Here is a 17,341-nt window from a genome sequence, read left to right as displayed (position 1 = left end):
ATGTGTCAGTCTGAATATATTGTATATGTAGGGATGTATGTATATTGTGTGTGTGTGTGTGTACTACGCACCTAATAGGTCTAGAAGTAAAGAGTCCCCAGTGTCCAAGTGTCAGTGGGATACCTAGATTCTAGGACTTGGTTTCTAAACAGAAGAGACTAAGGTTTCTTAACAGAAATTAGAGATTCTGAGTCAGGGAAAGGTATAAACTAGGCTTAAAGGGCTGTGCTCTATCAGACAGTAAGAAAATGGAGAAGGCAACAGGTTCAGGAAAGGACTCCCACTGGCCAAATTTGGATAATGTGAACATCAAAAGAATAGCAACAATAACAAATTAAACATTTAATTAAAAATGAAACTATAAGGCCCCAGTGATACATGATTTTATGTGTTTACATAATTTTGAATATATCCATCTTATAGATTTTAAAAAAATGTTTGTACTATTTTCACATATATAAGCATATGTACTTACTTTTATTAAGTCCTTCAGTAGATACATTTCACTATTGCTATTATTATAACCGTTATTTCATATGATTGCATAAAACTGAGTAGACCTGTAAATTCTAAACTGAATTCTTCTTCTTTTTTTATTGAAGTGTAATTAACCGTGTGTTATATTAGTTTCAGGTGTACAATATAATTCATCAGTTCTACACATTTTCCAGTGCTCATCACAATAAGTATACTTTTTTTTTAAAAAAGATTTTATTTATTTGAGAGAGAAAGAGAGAGAGAGAGAACAAGCACAGGGAGGGGCAGAGGGAGAGGGAGAAAAAGACTCAACTGAGCAGGGAGCCCGACACGGGGCTTGATCCCAGGACTTTGGGATTAGGACTTGAGCTGAACGCAGATGCCCAGCCTACTGAGCCAGCCAGCCGCCCCTACAAGAGTGTACTCTTAATCCCTATGGTCTATTTTGCCCGTTCCCCTAACCCCTCCCCTTTGGGAGCCACCAGATTTTTCTCTGTGTTTAAGAGTATGGTTTTTTTTTTTTTTTAAATTTGCCTCTTTTTCCTTTTGTTCATTTGTTCTTAAATTCCACATGTAAGTAAAATGATACAGTAGTTGTCTTTCTCTTTCTTCTGACTTACTGCATTTAGATTATAGTCTCTAGATCCATCCAGGCTGTTACAAATGACAAGATCTCCTTCTTTTTTATGGTTGAGTAATATTCCATTATATGTATTTTTATATATGTGTGCATATATATATATATATTTATTTATATATGTGTGTACACACACACACACACACATACACACTGCATTTTCTTTATACATTCATCTCTGGGCATTTCACTTGCTTCCTTGTCTTGCCTATTGTAAATAATGCTGCAGGAAACATGGGGGTGCATATATCCTTTCAAATTAGGCACTGAGTATTATATAATACATGGGTAAATTTTATGTAATTGGGCAGGTTTTATAATTTATACCCAAATGGGGTTCGTTTTATAGATTTGTGAATAGTCACAGGATTTTAGCCATAGGAAAGAGTTCAGGGAATATTTGGTTTAATATTCTATTCATGATACAGTTATTAAGTGCTTGACAGGACTGACCTAGACCTGGTGCCAGGTGTAGACTACTCAGCTCTAGGGGGAGCCATTGACCTAATGGTTTGTTGTGCCGCAAATCACATTTGTCGCATCACCCTAGTTCCTGGGGACAACAGTGTAGAAGACAAAACAGCCCCAGACCTTGAAAGCTAGTCAGTCTAGAGAGGAAAATAGACCCATGTGATACATAGAAGTGATAAAAAAGCAATAGGACTGGTTTCTATGCAAGCTCCTGGGACAGACACCTACTTAGAACTGAGGGATGAGTTACATCTTTGCTGAGGTCTGAATGGAGAAGAAGCTGGGGAGAGCACAGAAAGGGGCACGAGAGGGAGGAAGAACTGCTCACAGCACGATGGAAAGCACTGGCCAGTGAGGCAGAGGACTTCGCTCAGGGAGTGAAAATGGTCCTGTTGCACAGACAAAGAAATGCTACAAAAAGCTAGAGGCTACAAGAGGTAAGGTGACTTGTCCTGTGTCACCTTCTCCATTGCCTCCTCTGATTCCTTCATGAACAGGTTAAATTGCGGTTGATTCATTCATCCCAAGTGCAGTGATCTTGTCGGGAAACATGCTACTAGAGTTTGTCAGTGGCTGACTGGGGCAACTGTGCCCTGCTCATCTTTGCCCACCCACAGAGCCTGCCCACGCTGGTTGTTTGCAGTGTGTTTTCACTGATGTTTTGGTTGTAGAGGTCTTGAGGTCTCCAAGACAAAATTGTCTCCAAAAAAAAATTTGTCTCCAAGACAAATAACTGAAACCTGAAGAATTATTACAGAAAGATGTTTGTTCCGGATGTGAGGTACCTGCATATTCAAAAGCTAAAAGCAAAAGCAAAGAGGCTAAGAGCAAAAACATAGCACCTTCTTGGTCAGCATCCTGTTTGCTGGGTCTGTTTGCTTCCACTGTTTTTCCTGTCCACAGATGATACAAGTCCTCTGCGAGTCAAAATTGAATTGCCGAAATGACAAGTCAATCTTAAGAGAGCCTTAAAACCTCAAGATACATTGTATTTCCATTTATAGCAATGTTTAAATAATAATGCTTTTGTTTAATCAGATGATCTTGTAATTTTATTTTAAGAAATCAAATATATTTCACATAATTTTTTTGCTGTCAGAATACTAGGGTAATTTGTTGCTAATGGATTATCATATTTGCTTTCTGCTTTTATTAGGTTTATGCCATTTTCAGGAATTCAAGTTAGCCCTGAAGGAAGTTCATGAATGTCTAAGTAAGTCCTCAGTCCTCAGCTGCTTTTACTTGGCAAATATATGTTTAATTTCTTTGTCTGTGTTAGTTTAAAACAGAACCTGTAATTCTCATCCACATTATCCTTTTTTAGTTATTCTAAGATGGTCTATATTTGGTAGTTATTCTAAGGTATATTCTACATTTGAAGATGCCGTATATTCTATATACTGTTTCTGTCAGTCAGATATGATTGTTCATCTCTTGTTTTTCCAAGGTTGTTACCATGGTCTTAGTGTAGTTATTCAACTTGTGTTTGTTTAACTGACCATGCTGCTGAAATATCTTCCTAATATTTTATTATGATTTTATTCTCATCTTTGCAACATTTAACTCTGAAAAATTTGAAGCAAAACTGCAAGTTGAAAACATTTTTCACTGAACAGCCATGTACCCAACATCTAATTTCTACATTTAATGCCTTACCCTACCTGCCAATCCTTTTTAGTTGTTTTTTTTTTTTTAAAAAAAAAAACTTAATTCTCTTGGATTTTCTGGGTCAATAATTAAGTAGCATGCGAGCAGTAATTTTTCCTTATTCATATTAACAGCTCTTGTTTCTTGGCCTAAATCCAGAATTTTTTTTTTTTTCAAAATTATGGCCACCGTTGACTTTGAATTAGAAGAATATGTCCCATAATTAATTCAGCATGATGTTTGTGGTGGTGACTTGGCTTAGATGTTCTTTTTTATATCAGGGAAGTCTTAGTATTCACAGTTTAAGAAATTTTCACCAGGGATAGGTGTTGAATCTCTTTAGGTAACTTTGGACATTTACGAATGCTCAAGGCTTTTCTCTTTTGATTTATCTCATTGACTTATTAATTGATTTCATCATTAACTTAAGAAATATTTCTTAAAATTTTATTTTGTCCCAGAGACCTGTGCTTGGTACTGAGTTTATAGTGGTAAGGAACTTCAAAGGTCCTGATTCCTGCCTTGTAGGTGTTACTGTATGGTGTTTTATGATAAGTGGTAAAAATGGGTATCCTGTTAAGACATCTTGTCCTTAATTGAATAAAATCTATTTGGTCTGAGTATTTTGTTTTTTTTTCAATATGTGGGTTATGTTTGCTTCATAATTTGTCTCTTTTTCTGTGACCTGGAAATTTGCACAGCATAGATGACATGGCATGAAAATTAGTTCATGACATGAGAATAATTTCTTCTTTGAGCATCAGGAACAATTCATCCAGGGAACCTGGGTGGTTCAGTCAGTTAAGCATCTACCTTGTGCTCAGGTCACAATCCTAGGGTCCTGGGATCCAGTCCTTCATTGGGCTCTCTGCTCCTTTCTCTCCCTCTTCCCCTCTGCCAGCTTGTGCTCTCTCTCTCTCTCTCTCTCTCTTTCTCCCTCAAATAAATAATTAACATCTTAAAAAAAATAAAAAGAGAAAAAATTTGTCCAGGCAAACTTCTAGGTCAGTTCTCTTTAATTCCAAATAATTTTTTTCCAGAAATTAATCAATTATACTTAATTTTTTGATTTCTTCACATTGAGTTGCACAGGAAATTCTCTAAAATTTTAAAGTATTAATGATTCTTAATTATTAATGAGTATTAATTATTAATTCCTTCTTAATTTGTAATGCTTATAAAATTGACACTCTCTCTATTTCTACCCTACAGAAACGCTATGTCCTTACAAGGGAACTGGTCCTATGTTTTACATAAGAATATACAGAGACTGTGGACTCTGAGAAACAACTGAGGGTTCTGGAGGGGAGAGGGTGGGGGAATGGGTGAGCCTGGTGGTGGGTATTAAGGAGGGCACATATTGCATGGAGGACTGGGTGTGGTGCATAAACAATGAATTCTGGAACATTGAAAAGAAATTTTAAAAAAAGGGAAAAAACCAAGACTATACATAATATGACTATTTTTGTATAAACAAAAAGGATATATATTATACATATACAATGTATGTACAGGATATATAGTAATTACACATTTTGTGTTAACAAAAGGGTTATATATAAAATCTGAAATTTTGTGAGTCTGTTAACCATAGCTAACTTTGTAGAGAGAGAAAGGGCTGGGAAGAGTCTTAATTTTATACTTTCTTGTACTGTTTTAGTTTTCTAAACTAAAACGTGTGCATTCATCCCTATTTTATTTTTTTGAAAAAGTCAATAAGAGTTCTCTGAATAACAGGATAATGACCCGTAATGATTATGGGCCATGGTGCTTTCTTTTTATAATTTTCTGTATTTTAATAAATCTGGCAAATTTTATTTAAAATTGTAGGCATGTTATTTTATTTTATTAAAAATTTTTTTTATTAGAGAGTGAGAGAGAGCATGAGTGGGGAGAGGAGCAGAGAGAGAGGGAAAAGCAGACGCCCCTCTGAGCAGGCTCCCTGCTGACCCTAAGATCATGACCTGAGCTGGAGGCAGATGCTTAACTAACTGAGCCTCCCAGGTGCCCTAGACATGTTATTTTAAAATTACTTGTGAGGGGCGCCTGGGTGGCTCAGTGGGCTAAAGCCTCTGCCTTCGGCTCCGGTCATGATCCCGGGGTCCTGGGATTGAGCTCCGCATTGTGCTCTCTGCTCAGTGGGGAGCCTGCTTCCTCCTCTCTCTCTCTCTCTGCCTGCCTCTCTGCCTACTTGTGATCTCTGTCAAATAAATAAATAAAATATTAAAAAAAATAAAAAAATTACTTGCGAATGAGCCACATCTTTATCCATTCTATATACAATGGAATATTACTCAACCATTAGAAAGGCTGAATATCTTCCATATTTGTGGACATGAATAGATTATGCTGAGTGAAATAAGTCAATCGGAGAAAAACAATTACCATATGGTTTCACTCATACATAGGACAAGGACTAGTGCAGAGGACAGTAGGAGTGTGTGAGTGGGGAAATTGAATGGGAAGAAATCAAAGAGGGAGACAAACTTCTTGACTCCCAGAAACAAACTGAGGGTTGTTGGGGTGGGGAGAATGGGGTAACCGGGTGATGGGCATTAAGGAGGGTGTGGGGTGTGACGAGCACTGGGTGTTACACTGAATGAATGAATCATCGAACTTCATTTAAAAAATGAATGATGTGCCATATCTTGGCTCATTGAATTTAAATTAAAAAGGTAAAAAAAAGTGAATGTCTCTTCAAATTCAGAAGGAAAAGAAAAGCCGTAATAAATTGGGGTAGTAGCTAGCAGAAGCACCTCCTTTCATGAGTGCAGACCTCTGTGTCCCTATAATGATAATATGAATCTTTGAGGATCAAGGAGAGGAATGAATCTGGAAGTATGGTTGCCAACAGACTTCTTCCAGAGAGTGAAGGAAAAAGGGCGAGGATATTGGCAGTCTCTAGGAATCATCTGCCACCCAGGCAGCCAGCCTTTGAACTTTTAATAAGCATCACAGATATTTTCTTTTTCCTTTTTTTTTTTTTTAAAGATTTTATTTATTTATTTGACAGACACAGATCACAAGTAGGCAGAGAAGCAGGCAGAGAGAGAGGGGGAAGCAGGCTTCCCGCAGAGCAAAGAGCTTGGGGCTCGATCCTAAGACCCTGGGATCATGAACTGAGCCGAAGGCAAAGGCTTTAACCCACTGAGCCACCCAGGCACTCCATCACAGATATTTTCGGTTCAATGATCTAACAACTATGACTTGATTAAAAATTATTAAATTACTGATTAATTATTTTGCTGTCATTTTAAAGTTTGCTATTTCTTTCTGTTTTGCTCTAGACTTTATTATCCCCTAATTTCAGAACCATGTAGTTAAACACTGATGCTTCTTCATAAGTGAAAGAGTGGCAGTTCTATGAAGGAAAAGTAGAATTGATGAGAGTAATAGTGTCTCCCCTTCTCACTTGGCAAAGCCTAGGTGATCTTTCTCTACATCCCTGAACAACTTGTAGCTTTGTCAGAATTGTAACTGGGGGTCTTAGAAGGCATCTCATTTACACAGCTAGCCTTATAAGACCAAATTTATATGATAGAAAGACAGCTTGGAAGATGCAGGCAGATAGTGGAAACCACTGTAGAAGAAAAATAAATGATCACTTGATATACCCGTATAGACACAGATGTTGAGAATCAATAGAAAAAAATCAGAAAGAGAATCCATTTCCAAGGCCAAGGCTGACACATTATTTTATCAATGCATATTTAAGAAATTTGTGTTGACAATAATTGACTTTTTAAAATTAAGATATTATTTATTTATTTGACAGAGAGACACAGCAAGAGAGGAAACGCAAGCAGGGAGAGTAGGAGAGGGAGACGCAGGCTTCCTGCAGAGCAAGGAGCCTGATGGGGGACTCGATCCCAGGACCCAAGGGTCATGACCTGAGCTGAAGGCAGATGCTTAACAACTGAGCCACCCAGGTGCCCCGGAAGTAGTTGACTTTATACCTTTCAATAAGAGTCTTAAAAACCATGGTATTTGGGGTCCTTACTTTAGAACATCAATGATCTGATGGTCAGGATTCAAAATTTGAAGCTATTTTAAGTCTACACACACACATACACACACAAAAATCCCTTGTGCTCTGTCTTCCAATCAATCTCCACATTTTTACTTCCTTCAAAGATTCGTTTTTCCTTCTGTTGAACTTCACCAAAAAAGAAAAATTGTATGTTTTGGAGTAGGATCCTGGCTTTTTGGTCTCAGCATAATGGTTCTCAGGTTGATCCAAGTCCTTGTATATGTCAGTTTATTCTTCTGATTTTTGAGTAATACGCTATTGAGTGAATAGGTCAACATTGATCAGTTCTTTTTTTAAATTAACATATAATGTATTATTTGCTTCAGGGGTACAGGTCTGTGATTCATCAGGCTTACACAATTCACAGCACTCACCATAGCACATACCCTCCCCAGTGTCCATCACCCAGCCACCCCATCCCTCTCATCCCTCCCCCCAGCAATCCTCATTTTTTTTCTTGAGATTAAATGTCTCTTATGGTTTGTCTCCCTCCTGATCCCATCTTACTTCATTTTTTCCCTCACTACCCCCATGCTCCCCTGCCCTGCCTCTCAAATTCCTCATATCAGAGAGATCACATAATTGTCTTTCTCTGATTAACTTATTTCACTCAGCATAATACCCTCTAGTTCCATCCATGTCATTGCAATTGGCAAGATTTCATCTTTTTGATGGCTGCATAGTATTCGTGTGTGTGTGTGTGTGTGTGTGTGTGTGTGTGTGTATGTGTGTGTGTGTATCACCTCTTTTTTATCCATTTATCTGTTGATGGACATCTACCTAGATGTAGGTAGATGTCTACCTACCATAGTTGGGCTATTGTGGACATTGCTGCTATAAACATTCGGGTGCACATGCCCCTTCGGATCACTACATTTGTGTCCTTAGGGTAAATACCCAGTAGTGCAATTACTCGGTGATAGGGTAGCTCTATTTTCAACCCTCTGAGGAACCTCCATACTGTTTTCTAGAGTGGCTGTACCAGCTTGCATTCCCACCAACAGTGTAGGAGGGTTCCCAGTCTCTGCATCCTCGCCAACATCTGTCATTTCCTGACTTGTTAATTCTAGCCATCCTGACTGGTGTGAGGTGGTAACTCACTGTGGTTTTGATTTGTATTTTCCTGGTGCCAAGTGATGTTGAGCACTTTTTCATGTGTCTGTTGGCCATTTGGCTGTCTTCTTTGCAGAAATATCTGTTCATGTCTTCTGCCCATTTCTTGATTGGATTATTTGTTCTTTGGGTGTTGAGTTTGCTAAGTTCTTCATAGATTTTGGATACTAGTCCTTTATCTGATGTCATTTTTGAATATCTTCTCCCATTTTGTCAGTTGTCTTTTGGTTTTTGACTGTTTCCTTTGCTGTGCAAATGCTTTTGATCTTGATCAATAGTTCATTTTTGCCCTTCCTTCCCCTGCCTTTGGCGATGTTTCTAGGAAGAAGTTGTTCCGGCTGAGGTCGAATAGGTTGCTGCCTGTGTTCTCCTCAAGGATTTTGATGGATTCCTGTCTCACATTGAGGTCTTTCATCCATTTTGAGGATATTTTTGTGGGTGGTATAAGGAAATGGTCCAGTTTCATTCTTCTGCATGTGACTGTCCAATTTTTCCCAACACCATTTGTTGATGAGACTTTTTCCTATTGGATATTTTTTCCTGCTTTGTTGAAGATTAGTTGACCATAGAGTTGAGGATCCATTTCTGGGCTCTCTATTTCTGTTCCATTGATCTATGTGTCTGTTTTCGTGGCAGTACCATTCTGTCTTGATGACTACAGGTTTGTAATAGAGCTTGAAGCCTGGAATTTTAATGCCGCCAACCTCGTTTTTTTTTTTTTTTCAACATTCCTCTGGCTATTTGGGGTCTTTTCTGGTTCCATATAAATTCCATATTTGTTCCATTTCTTTGAAAAAAGTTGATGGTATTTTGATAGGGATTACATTAAATGTGTAGATTGCTTTAGGTAGCATAGACATTTTCGCAATATTTGTTCTTCCAATCTGTAAGCATGAACATTTTTCCATTTATTTGTGTCTTCCTCATTTTCTTTCATGAGTACTTTTTAGTTTTCTAAGTACAGATTCTTTGCTTCTTTGATTAGGTTTATTCCTAGGTATCTTATGGTTTTGGGTGCAATTATAAATGGGATTAACTACTTAATTTCTCTTTCTTCTGTTTTACTGTTGGTGTATAGAAATGCAACTGATTTCTGTGCACTGATTTTATATCCTGATACTTTACTGAATTCCTGTATGAGTTCTAGCAGTTTGGGAGGGGTCGTTTGGGTTTTCCACCTGCAAAGTGTAAGAGTTTGACTTCTTTGCTGATTCAGATGTTTTTATTTCCTTTATTTCTTTAGTTGTCTGATTGTCAAGGCTAGGACTTCCTTCTAGTACTATGTTGAATAGCAGTGGTGATAGTGGAGAGCCCTGCCATGTTCCTGACCTTAGGAAGAAAGCTTTCAGTTTTTCCACGTTGAAAATGATATTTGCTTTGGTTTTTCATAGATGGCTTTTATGATATTGAAGTTTGTACCCTTTATATGTATACTGTGAAGAGAGTTTTGATCAAGAAAGGATACTATATCAAATGCTTTTCAGCATCTGTTGAGAGTATCATATAGTTCTTGTTCTTTTTTTTTTCTTTTATTTATTTTCAGCATAACGGTATTCATTGTTTTTGCACCACACCCAGTGTTCTATGCAATCTGTGCCCTCTCCAATACCCACCACCTGGTTCCCCCAACCTTCCACCCCCTGCCACTTCAAACCCCTCAGATTGTTTTTCAGAGTCCATAGTTTCTCATGGTTCACCTCCCCTTCCAATTTCCCCCAACTCCCTTCTCCTCTTCTTTTATTGATGTATTATGTCAGATTGGTTGATTTGCAGATGTCGAACCAACTTTGTAGCCCAGGAATAAATCCCACTTGGTTGTGGTGAATAATCCTTTTAATGTACTGTTGGATCCTGTTGGCTAGTGTTTTGGTGAGAATTTTTGCATCCGTGTTCATCAAGGATATTGGTCTGTAATTCTCTTTTTTGATCAGGTCTTTGTCTGGTTTTGGGATCAAGAAAATGCTGGTCTCATAAAATGAGTTTGGAAGTTTTCCTTCCATTCCTGTTTTTTGGAACAGTTTTAGGAGAATAGGTATTAATGCTTTTTTAAATGTTTGGTAGAATTCCTCTGGGAAGCCATCTGGCCCTGGGCTCTTGTTTGTTGGGAGATGTTTGATGACTGCTTCAATCTTCTTATTGGTTATGGGTCTGTTCAGGTTTTCTATTTTTTCCTGGTTCTGTTGTGGTAGTTTACATGTCTCTAGGAATGCATCAATATCTTCCAGATTGTCAAATTTGCTGGCGTATAGTTACTTATAATATGTTCTTATTATTGTCTGTATTTCTTTCATGTTAGTTGTGATCTCTTCTCTTTCCTTCACAATTTTTAATTTGGGTCCTTTCTCTTTTCTTTTTGAAAAGTCTGGCCTGGGGTTTATCAATCTTATTAATTCTTTCAAAGAACCAGCTCCTAGTTTTGTTGATTTGTTCTATTGTTCTTTGGGTTTCTATTTTATTGATTTCTGGTCTCATCTTTATGATTTCTCTTCTCCTACTGGGTTTAGGCTTTTTTTTTTTTTTTTTTTTTTTTTTTTTTTTTTTTTTTTGCTATTCTTTCTCCAGCTCCTTTAGGTGTAGGGTTAGGTTGTGTATTTGAGACCTTTCTTGTTTCTTAAGAAAGGCTTGTATTGTTACATACTTTCCTTTCAGGATTGCCTTTGCTGTGTCCCAGAGATTTTGAACAGTTGTGTTTTCATTTTCATTTGTTTCTATGAATTTTTTCAATTCTTCTTTAATTTCCTGGTTGATCCATTCATTCTTTAGAGGGATGCTCTTTGACCTCCATGTATTTCCAACTTTCCTCTTGTGGTTGAGTTCTAGCTTTAGAGCATTGTTATCTGAAAATATGCAGGGAATGATCCCCATCTTTTGGTACCCGTTGAGACCTGATTTGTGACTAGGATGTGATCTGTTCTGGAGAATGTTCTATGTGCAGTAGAGAAGAATGTGTATTCTGTTGCTTTGGGATGGAATGTCCTGAATATGTATGTGATGTCTGTTGGGTCCAGTTTCATTTAAAGCCTTTATTTCCTTGTTAATCTTTTGCTTAGATGATCTGTCCATTTCAGTGAGGGTGATGTTAAAGTCCTCTACTATTATTGTATTATTGTCAATGTGTTTCTTTTTTTTTTTTATTAATTGGTTTATATAATCATTTATATAATGATCCCATGTTAGGGGCATAGATGTTTAAAATTGTTATATCTTCTTGTTGGACAGACACTTTAAGTATGATATAGTATCCTTCCTCATCTCTTAATATAGTCTTTGGCTTAAAATCCAATATATCTGTTCTAAGGATTGCCACCCCATCTTTATTTTGATGTCCAATAGCATGATAAATGGTTTTCCACCCCCTCACTTTAAATCTGGAGGTGTCTTTGGGTCTAAAATGACTTTCTTACAGACATCATGTCAGTGGATTTTGTTTTTTTATCCATTAGGATCCTCTCTGTCTTTTGATTGGGACATTTAGCCCATTTCATTCAGGGTAACAACTGAAAGATATAAATTTAGTGCCAATGTATAGCCTGTAAGGTGACTATTACTGTATATAGTCTCTGTTCTTTTCTGGTCTGTTGTTTAGGCACTCTCTTTGCTTAGAGGCCCCCTTTCAATATTTCCTGTAGGGCTGGTTTGGTATTTGTAAATTCTTTTAGTTTTTGTTCTGTAAGCTTTTTATTTCTCCTATTTTCAATGACAGGCTAGCTGGATATAGTATTCTTGGCTGCCTATTTTTCTCATTTAGCGCTCTGCATATATCATGTCAGTCCTTTTTGGTCTTCCAGGTCTCTGTGGATAGGTGGATAGGTCTTCTTGCAATCTAATAGTTCCACTGTTGTATTCACAGACCTCTTGTCCCAAGCTGCTTTCAGAATTTTCTCTTTGTCACTGAGACTTGTAAGTTTTACTATTAGATGACAGGGTGTGGACCTATTTTTATTGATTTGGGGGGATTTGTCTGTGCCTCCTGGATTTTGATGCTTAATCCCTTTGCCAAATTAGGTAAATTCTCTGCTGTAATTTATTCCAATATACCTTCTGACCCTCTCTTTCTTTCTTTTTCTTCTGGGATCCCAATTGTTCTAATATTGTTTTGTCTTATGGTATCACTTATCTCTTGAATTCTCCCCTCATGGTACAGTAGTTGTTTGTTTCTCTTTTTCTCAGCTTTATTCTCCATCATTTGGTCTTCTGTATCACTGATTCTTTCTTCTGTTTTATTCATCCTAGGAGTAAGAGCCTCCATTTTTTATTGCACCTCAGTAATAGCTTTTTTAAAAAAAATTATTTTCAGCATAACAGTATTCATTATTTTTGCACCACACCCAGTGCTCCATGCAATCCGTGCCCTCTATAATACCCACCACCTGGTACCCCAACCTCCCCCCCCACCAACTTCAACCCCCTCAGATGTTTTTCAGAGTCCATAGTCTCTCATCGTTCACCTCCCCTTCCAATTCCCCCAACTCCCTCCTCCTCTCTAACTCCCCATGTCCTCCATGCTATTTGTTATGCTCCACAAGTAAGTGAAACCATATGATAATTGACTCTCTCTGCTTTTTTTGAGTTCAACTTGGTTAGATTTTAGTTCTTTAATTTCTCCATAAAGGGATTCTCTAGTATCTTCCATGCTTTTTTTGAGCCCAGCTATCACCTTGAGAATCGTCATTCTGAACTCTAGATCTGACATATTACCAATGTCTGTATTGATTACATCCCTAACCATTGGTACTGCCTTTTGTCCTTTTTTTTTTTTTTTTTGAGGTTTTTCCACCTGTCATTTTATCCAGATAAGAATAGATGAATGAGAGGGGCGCCTGGGTGGCTCAGTGGGTTAAGCCACTGCCTTCGGCTCAGGTCATGATCTCAGGTCCTGGGATTGAGTCCCACATTGGTCTCTCTGCTCGGCAGGGAGCCTGCTTCCTCCTCTCTCTCTGCCTGCCTCTCTGCCTACTTGTGATCTCTCTCTGTCAAATAAATAAATAAAATCTTAAAAAAAAAAAGAATAGATGAATGAGAGAACAAAATGCTAAAAGGGTAGCAACAACACCAGAAAAATATACACTAACCAAATCAGAGGAGACACGAAACTGGGGGGAGACGAAAGGAGGAAAAAATAATATATATATACTGGTGATTAGAACAGGACCACACACTTGATTTTGGGTGTATTTTGGTCTGTTAGAAGAAACTGCCTTCTAAAATTTTAAAGACAGAAAAACTTTTATATATACAAAAATAAAGGTAAACATGATGAAGGGTTGAATATGATTATAAAGATGAAAATTTAAAAAGATTCTAAGAAAGGAATTGATAAGAAGTTGGTTGAAAAAAAAAAGGGGGGGGGGAAGAATGTGATCAGAAGATGAGACTAGAAGAAAGCCATGCACTAGATTTAGGGTATATTTAAATCTGTTAGAAGAAACTGTATCCCAAAATTTTAAATAAAGAGAAACCTATATGTATAGAAAAAGTAAGGTTAAATACAATGAAGGGATAGAATATGACTATAACAATGAAAACTAAAAGATTTAAAAAAAGGTATTGGTAAGATAAAATAGTTTAAAAAATGTTAAAATAAGAAAGAGGAAAAACTTAAAAAATAGAATAAGAAAAAAATAAAATTTAAAAAATTTAACTTGGAAAGACTAAGGAATCATGGGGGAAAAGCCCTGAATTCTATGTGTTGTATTCTGGTAGCTCCTATGTTCCGTAGTTCTCATTGATCTGTGAACTTGGTCTTGGCTGGGTGTTCTTACTGATCTTCTGGGGAGGGGCCTGTTGCTATGATTCTCAAATGTCTTTGTCTGAGGCAGAACTGTGGGGCCCTTGCCAGGGGTCGGGCTAAGTAATCTGTGCAGGTTCGCTTTTGGGAGCTTTTGTTCCCTAAACACTTTCCATAGAGCTGGGGAACACGGGAATGAAGATGGCGGCCTCCCAGTCTCCACGTGGAGGAGCCAAGAGCTCAGGGCAGAGCTCCTCAATGCGTCCTCAGAGAATAGCAGTCACTCCCTCCCTTCTCCCTGGTCTCTGGCTGCGCTCCGAGCTCACCCGGTCTGTGACCAAGCACTTTAATATCTGTTGCACGGCCCCATTTGGAGTCTCCAAATCCAGCAAATTCCTGCTGGGCTCCCCTTGCTCCTCTCAGAGAGGAAGGTGAGTCTCCTGGATCTGCCATGTGTGGGGTCCCTGCTTGAAAACAGTGCTGTGACTGTGTCTCAGATCACGGTTTATGGTAACCCTGAGCTCAGAGCCCCCTCCTCAGCTCCGTCTCTGCAGCTGGTTTCCCTGCTCTGATACCTGGGAACTCTGCTGCACTCAGACACCCCTGGTCTTTCTGTGCCCCTGAGGGACCTGAGACCACACTGTTTCTGTAAGGGCTCTGCCCCTGCTTAGTCTCTGGAGTGACGTCCCTCGGTGGAGCAGACTTATAAAAGTTCAGATTTTGTGCTTCCCTGCTCCACTGCTTGCCGGGAGTCGGCCCTACCCGCCATGGTCTGTCTTCCCATCCGGTTGGCTTCCCTTCTCCGCAGGTCCCATCTTCCCAAAAGTCATCTCTTTTCTGTTCCTACACTTACTGCTCTTCTTCCCTTCAATCTCCTGTTGAGTTTGTAGGTGTTCAGAATGGTTTGATAACTATCTAGCTGAACTCCTGCAATCAGATATCTCGGTGTTCTCCTACTCTGCCATCTTGCTCCTGCCCTGAGCATTGATCAGTTCTATCAGTTGACCGTTGGGTTGTTTTCAGCTGGTGTGTCTAAATTTAAAGCAGCCTTATCATGTAGTCATATGCAATCTTAAATCTTGATGATGTCATTTTGTGGACATAGGTGTTCATTACTGTTGGGTAAGCAGGAGTGGAAATAATGGATCACAAAGTAGGTACACTTTTAAAGTTAGAAGAAATGACCTCATAGTTTTCCTTGGTCATTTATACATTTTATAGCCCCATCCGTAGAGTAGGGAGGTGTATTTTTTTTCATTCTCATCAGTGTTTGGTGTTGTCAGTCTCCTTAAGTTTAGCTGGTTAGAGTCATAAAGTCTATATGCCTATAGTTTTCATTTGCACTAGTAATATTGGGTTCCATTTCTTCATAAGGTAGACTGCAGTGATAGGCTTTGGGAGAAAGACCAGAGAGGTAAAGGGCCAGGCTGATTATATACCGAAGGCACAGATTATTAACATGACTCAGCATGGTAATGTTAGCCCTGAGAACCTGGCTTGAGGGACTTTGGCAGGTTTCTCTACTGGAATGTTACTCTTTATTCCTTACCATACTCGTTAGAAGAAAGTTACCATGTGTAATCCGCACTTCAAGGAGCATAAACTCATGCTCCCCTTCCTTAAGGGCAGAGTGGCTACATAAATTATTTGGAATTTTCTGCACAGGTGCTTAGTTGATTATTTATTTATTTATTTTGGCTCGTATTATTTTACCTTAAGACATTGGGCACTTCTTCAGCTGTCTCCTGTGTTCTTTTGACATACTTCTGTCATGTGCTGTTCTTTGTTGCTGTTGTTAATTATTTTTTTGGCATTCTTTATTCCTTATTCCTTACTCTCTGCACTGTATGATACTACAGGTTCATCTGGTATGTTTCTAGCTCTACCTCTTGAGTCCACCATTGCTCCATGGAGCCCTGTTTCCCTTTATTGGAGAGAATAATTGCAAACTAAGATCTGGGATTTAGTTAAATTGTGGCTCTGGGGGTGTCATTGGTTCCACGTTTCCTTAGCTGATCAAGCAATAAAATATATGTTTCTGAACCCCTACATATATACAGGTCTAGAGCTAGATATCCATCTACACCTGTATTAAGCTAAATGTGTGTTACTATAGATGTATCCAGCTCTAATCCACTACCATGTGGTCTGTTCCTGGCTTTTCTGTAACCTCCCACTCCAGCAGTGGGAAGCCTGCCTCCCGCCACCAGCCATACATTTATGCAATTTTTGGATTCCAGGATGTATGAATAGTGGTTTCAGCATTGTTTCTCTCTATCACTAGACTAGGGGACAGTGCTGGTATGTAATACCTTTTGCCTTTGTCTTGCAACCTCTACTCACTTCCAAAGTTACTACTTAGATCTTTGCCTTCTTCCCTAACCTCCTCAGTTTGACACCTTTGTAAAACAGAATCTTTTATCAAAATCTGCATTCCATTCTGGGATTCCCTGAATACCTAGAGAATTTTTTAAAGTTTGCATACCTTAAAATTCACTTTCTCCTCGAAAGTTCTATGGGTTTTGAAAAATGCATAATGGTAAGTACACATTATTATGATATGATACAGAATAATTTACCACACTAAAAAAATCTCTTTTGCTTCATTTATACCCTTCCTTAGATCTCCAGTGATCATTGATGTGTTTATTGACTCATACTTTTGTGTTTGTGATAATGTCATAAAAATGAAATTTTACAGTTTGTAGCTTCTTAAGGCTTATTTCTCATCAATATGCATTTAAGAATCATCCATCTTTTTGGGGCACCTGGCTGGCTCAGTTGGTAGAGCATGTGACTCTTGGTCTCGGGGTTGTAAGTTCAAGCCCCGTGTTGGGTGTAGAGATTACTTAAAAAAAAAAAAATCTTAAAAAAGAAAAAAAGAATAATACATGTTTTTGAGTGGCTTGGTTACTCCTCCCCCCTTTTATTATTTTTTTTTTAACAGATTTTATTTATTTATTTTAGAGAGACAATGTGAACAGGGGGAAGGACAGAGAGTGAAACCCAAGAAGAACTCCATGCTGAGTGCAGAGCCTGATGCAGGCCTTGATCTCCTGACACTGAGATCATCACCTGAGCCAAAATCAAGAGTCATATGCTTAATCAGCTGAGCCACCCAGGCACCACTTGCTATCTCCTTTTTGTGTGTCATTCAGTATTGTGTGTCAGTGAACAGTAAACCATGACATGGATATATCACAACTTAAATATTCACCTGCTGAAGAACATTTTATTT

General features: G+C 38.3%; 1 protein-coding gene across 2 annotated transcripts in view; it reads left to right on the top strand.

Moving 5' to 3' along the window:
* KCNN2 (potassium calcium-activated channel subfamily N member 2) overlaps positions 1-17,341 on the top strand; it is a 478,995-nt gene that overhangs the window by 46,381 nt on the left and 415,273 nt on the right. The window contains exon 1 of one of the 2 annotated variants that reach the window (XM_059175836.1): positions 2,783-2,798. The exons of the other annotated variant lie outside the window; for it this stretch is intronic. The gene's annotated coding sequence lies outside the window, so the exon portion shown is untranslated. Of the gene's footprint in view, positions 1-2,782; positions 2,799-17,341 lie in introns of those variants that run through there. 2 annotated transcript variants of the gene reach the window in all.

The sequence above is a fragment of the Mustela lutreola genome, chromosome 5 (genome assembly GCF_030435805.1).
Source record: "Mustela lutreola isolate mMusLut2 chromosome 5, mMusLut2.pri, whole genome shotgun sequence".
In the NCBI taxonomy this organism is placed as follows: domain Eukaryota; kingdom Metazoa; phylum Chordata; class Mammalia; order Carnivora; family Mustelidae; genus Mustela; species Mustela lutreola.
The sequence above is the reverse complement of the archived record's forward strand: the minus strand, read 5'-3'. Positions and strand labels throughout refer to the sequence as shown.